Source organism: Triticum urartu, chromosome 4A (genome assembly GCF_056163025.1).
Source record: "Triticum urartu cultivar PI428250 chromosome 4A, HENAU_Tu73, whole genome shotgun sequence".
NCBI classification, from domain to species: Eukaryota; Viridiplantae; Streptophyta; class Magnoliopsida; order Poales; family Poaceae; genus Triticum; species Triticum urartu.
The window spans coordinates 297,874,572-297,880,376 of record NC_141876.1 but is presented as its reverse complement, the minus strand read 5'-3'; positions in this window follow the sequence as shown (position 1 = coordinate 297,880,376).

Below are 5,805 nucleotides of genomic sequence, written 5' to 3'. Positions count from 1 at the left end.
ACTTCGGACATGACGTCCGAAGACAAGACCCACTCCTCCACTGCCGAAGACGAGGAGGAGGAGGAGAGCAACTCTCCCCCTGATGGGAGGAGGAAGAAGAGGGCGGCCTCCACAAATTTGGAGGCAGGGGTGCCCAAGAAGGGGAAAGGCCCTCTCGCGGACAACTCCGTGTGGGACGTCGACAGCAGTCCAGAGCGGCGCCCCCGGAACAAGCCCCTGGCCGCATTGTGAGTGCACACATCCAGTTATCCAGCCTCTCCACCTTATGGTATTTTATATGACTAGTCATGTTATTTTAGTCTGGCCCACGACAGCTCCCAGCGATCCTCATCAAGAGGCTCATTGGATTCGAAAGCAATCGCCAGGGATTCACCGCCGGACACTTACTCTCCCAAGGCCAAGGGAGACGATGAGGTGCTATCCCAAAGGACCTTCCCGGGCCAGGGAGAGGTTCAGGAGGCCATCATGGCGGCGCCGGAGGGTGATACCTCGGCCGCCGGACACATGGGGGAATAGACCCCCAAGGAGACTGATGATGGGGTCCATGCTTAGTTCGGCCCTCGTCCTAACATGGATCCGGAGACCCATGCGGCTCCGGAATCTGACAGGCAGCCTCCTTCCAGAGAGGGGGGGTGTGCCTGTCCCACCGGTGACCTCTGTCCATCCAGAGGCGCCGGATAATCTACTGGAAGCGCTACGAGGCGCTTCCATTATGGAAGAACACCGTATCCTTATGGGTACGATGATTGAGAAGGTTCAGTCCGTCAAGAGCGGACTGACCGAAGCCTACAGCGGCCTGCTGACAGGTTCTGAGGTAAGCGAAGCCAAAGGGAAAATCCCTATATATAGACAGTAGCCCTTGAGACACTGTTCGGTGTTCAGAAAGAAAAGCCGGACAGAGGATAAATTAAATTTCGCAGGGAACTAACTAAATGCATCTTATGTGAATAAGCAAGCGTCATTGCTGGCCGCGACCTCACACACTGTCGAAGTCTCCGGACTAAAGCAGAGACTGGAGCGGGCCAAAGAGGAGCTCGGCCAAGCGAGGAAGCAGCTGGAAGACCAGCAAGGTATGTAGTGACTCGCTATATATTCGGAAAGTATAAATGATGTATACTGACTGTAATATTATGATATGTGTAGGAGCGATGACTGAGGTCGAGGCCCTTAAAAAGGCCCTGGCCGAAGCCGAGGGGAAGGCTGTCAAGGAGCAGGCCGCTCGTAAGAAGCTTAAGGCCAGGCTGAACGAGGTCCAGCAAGAGCTCCTGGACGCGGTGAAGAAGTGTGAGGCCTTGGAAGGTGATGTTTCGGCTCGAGAGGCCGAACTCGCCAAGGCTCGCCAAAGCGCGGAAGCGGCCCGGGTTGAAGCCCAAGGTGCCCTCCAGGAGATCCAGGAGGCCAAGAAGATCGCGGCGGGTAAGGCATTTAGTATGCAAAGCAAGTATGTGAAGAAGTATTTCCTACTAACCCGGATTCGAAGTTCTCCAGGGGCATTTGCAGATCTGTCGCACAGTGTGTCCGACGCTGTAGAGTTCTTCCGAGCCGAAGAAGGGAGCTCAATGGAGAAACTGTTATGGTTGCAATACCTTGCGCCAGAACATCTAGTGCCCTTCACCGATCAGCTAAAATAGCTGGTCGATCTGCATAGGGTGGCCGAACTGGACATGAAGGATTTGATAATCCGGCTGTGGCCTGCCGAAGTTATACCCAGCAGATACTTCGGACTCGTGAAGCGGCTGGTTAGTGCCTGCCCTCGACTGGACGTCGTCAAGAGGTCGGCCTGCATCGAGGGCGCGTGCATGGCCTTCGCCCGCGTCAAGGTGTGGTGGGCGAAGATGGATGCCGTCAAGCTTGTGACTGAGGGGCCACCTGAAGGCAAAGAGCACCGCACGCCGGAGTGGTATTTTGAAGATGTCCTGGAGGGGCCCCGCATTGTGGCAATGCAATGTGCGCAAGATATTATATTCGAATGAATATATTCATGTTGTCTCTGCCTTGTACGATGAAACAAATTTTGTTATGTAATATAATGTTTGTTAGGTTTTAAATTTTACCTCCTGTGCGGCCATGTTGTATGAAATCTGAGGGTTGGCCAGTCGTCGGCTTCTGCCCCCCATGTAGGTAGTACGGAGGTGTTCGGGATGGAATCTAAACAATCTTGATCCAATTATATGGTCCTTGAAGGAGTTGTTTAGCGCAACAAACTAGGCAATCAGACTATGTGGCTTTAACACCCTCACTTAGCCATAGGAGTTTGACAATAAAAACATGGGCGCAACCCCTAGTATCTGAACCAGAGTGCTATAAGAATCTGATCAGAAGTACCGACCCTTCACGTAATGCAGAAGAAATCTCCAATGATTTGCAACCTCCGAAGAGCTAACCGGCTCTCGCCGCATCATGACAGTCAGTTTTCGGCTTTCTCTACTGAGGTGCTCCTTTGGATAAACCAAGGCACAATCGCAGTAGTTCTCCCTTTACTACCTTAGCCAATATAGAGGAATGTAAGGTAGAAAGCACAGGAGCCGGGGAACCCAACTATTGACCAAAGACATGATTTGGAGCCAATGCATATAGTGCAAAATTCGGGGTGCCGAACTATACTTATAAAAAGTGTTCGGACTATTGTTGCCATAGTGTAGGGTGCTATGAAGCCCCTAGCAAACATCAAACGTACCAAAGTGTATGGGTTCTACCTGATAGGGTTACCCACAGGGGAGAAAAAGGAAGAAAAGAAAAAAAAGAAAACAGAAAGGGTGCAAAAGGTGATAAGCTGGGGCCTTAAAGCTCCAGTCGCAAACTGTTTTCATTCTAATTTGATTAATACATCGAGGTGCATTGATACCAGTAGTGAGATAAGCAACAGGCTATTTAACATGCCAAAAACCAAGGGAGAGCTGCATGTGGGTCCTGAAACACAGGTAGAGTGATTGTTAACGAAACCACCTTAAAAATCCCCCATACGTCTGCGTTTCTCGCCGTCTTGGTGTGTTTGTCCTTCAAGAGGGCTGGTGATCAAGCCATCAGATGGGGCCTGCGGGATTGAAACCTGAAAAGGAAATGGATAAAAGTGAAAGTATGTGTGTATCCGGTGTCGGTTGAGTCGTACTGTGGATCACAAACTAGCTATGCCTCCGTCGATGCCCATGGAATTTTCAGTGCGTAGTTATGTACGCGTGGTGCGAATGCCACTACTTGACCAGGACTGAGACGTAGGCCGAATTGCTAGTCTAGCTCCTGGCAAGCCGAGTTGTCCTACTGCAAGGTAGTTCGGACCCTCTTGACGGTGTCCGTGGGCTCGACAGCCAAATTAAGGTTCTGCTTGAGAAGGTCGCTCTGTACTTCTGCTGCTAAGGCAGCTTTGTGCTCTTCTGTACGGAGGGAGCATTCCATATTTCCATTGACTATTATGACGCCACGTGGACCGGGAATCTTGAGCTTGAGATAAGCATAGTGTGGCACTGCGTTGAATCAGGCGAATGCGGTCCGTCCGAGCAGTGCGTGATAGCCGCTGCGAAAGGGGACTATGTCGAAGATGAACTCCTCACTTCGGAAATTTTCTGGAGATCCGAAGACAACCTCAAGCGTGATTGAGCCCGTACAGTGGGTGTAACGCCCTCGATGCGGCTATAGCTCCCACGTGTCGAGGCACGACTTAGAGACATAACCGCATTGAAAGCAATGTCGCAAGTCAGGTAATCATTACAACATCCCATGTAACATATAATAAAAGGGGAAGAACATAGTTGGCTTACACTTGCCACGTCACATCAGAGTACATAAATAACATCCATCATACAAACACTCATGGCCCGACTACGGCGCCAAAATGAAAGAGAACCCAACATGCGACAAGGCCCTGAATCGAACCCCAACTAGGCACCACTACTGATCATCAGGAAAAGACACGTAGTATCGCTGAGAGTCCTCGTCGAACTCCCACTTGAGCTCGTACTCGTCACCCGGAGCGGAATCACCTGGACCTGCATCTGGAGTTATAGTATCTGTGAGCCACAGGGGACTCAGTAATCTCGCACCCTCGCGATCAAGACTATTTAAGCTTATAGGAAGGGTAAGGCAAATATATATGTGGAGCTGCAGCAAGCGACTAGCATATCTGGTGGCTAACTTATTCGCAAAAGAGAGCGAGAAGAGGAGGCAAAGCGCGAGCGAGAATCTAGAGGAACAACCTGCGCAAGCATAACTCCAACACCGTGTCCACTTCCCGGACTCCGCCGAGAAGGGGCCATCACGGTAACACACTCAGTTGATTCATTTTAATTAATTAAGGTTCAAGTTATCTACAACCGGACATTAACAAATTCCCATCTGCCCATAACCGCGGGCACGGCTTTCGAAAGTTCAATCCCTACAGGGGAGTCCCAACTTAGCCCATGACAAGCTCTCACGGTCAACGAAGGAATAGACCTCCTCCCAAGACGTTCCGATCAGACTCGGTATCTCGGTAACTCAAGACACTTCGACAGGTTAAAACAAGACCAGCAACACCGCCCAAATGTGCCGACAAATCCCGATAGGAGCTGCACATATCTCTTTCTCAGGGCACACTCAGATTGTCTAAACTTCCGGTAGGCCAGCCCAGAGTTGCCCCTGGTAGCCACCGGCGGCTGACGGTTTGGACCAACACTCAGAGGAGCACAGGCCCGGGGGGGTTAAAATAAGATGACCCTTGAGTCTGCAGAACCCAAGGGAAAGAAGAGGCTAGGTGTCAAATGGTAAAACCAAGGTTGGGCATTGCTGGACAAGCTTTAATCAAGGCGAAATATCAAGGGGTTCCCATTATAACCCAACCGCGTAACGAACGCAAAATCCGGGAACATAACACCGATATGACGGAAACTAGGGCGGCAAGAGTGGAACAAAACACTAGGCGAGAGGCCGAGCCTTCCACCCTTTACCAAGTATATAGATGCATTAAGATAACATAGCAATATAATGATATCCCAACAAGTAAATAAAAGATGTTCCAACAAGGAACGGCCTCCAATCTTCACCTGCAACTAGCAACGCTATAAGAGGGGCTGAGCAAAGCGGTAAAATAGCCAATCAACGGTTTGCTAGGACATGGTGGGTTAGAGGTTTGACATGGCAATTGGGAGGCTGACAAGCAAAAGGTAGGCATCGTAGCATTGGCATAGCAAGAGCGAGCAAACTAGCATAGCAAAGATAGTAGTGATTTCGAGGGTATGATCATCTTGCCTGCACAGTTGTCAGGGTTGACTGGATCCTTGCAAGCAAACTCAACGGGCTCCTCGGTAGCAAACTCATCTCCCGGCTCTACCCAAACAAGACAAACAAGCAACAAGGATACAATCAACCACGTGCAAGAACAAGCAATACGATGCAATGATGAAATGCTATGCGGGATGCGATGCGGGATGCAAAATGCAAGATATGACAGGAAATGCATGAACCTGGCCTCAACTTGGAATTCCAAGGGTGCCACTGGAAAGATGAGATGAAATCGCTTGAAAACGATATAAAGAACGCCGGAATCGAAGTTACGGTTTGGAAATGGCAAGCGTTTTAAGATATGACACCGGTCTGCGATTTACAGCAAGTAGGCATCTAAATGCAACGAAATGAACATGCTACAGCCACCAAACATGACAAAAAAATACATGGCAGGGATGCACACAAGATTATTAACAAAATAATAGCACTGAGCCACGGCCAATTCATCCATTAAGAGGTTTAAACAAGCATGGCAAAAACGCAAATGCAAAACAGATTCCAGACTTAGTGAAATTAACACTTGTCTGAAATTTCAGATCACGAAGCCCT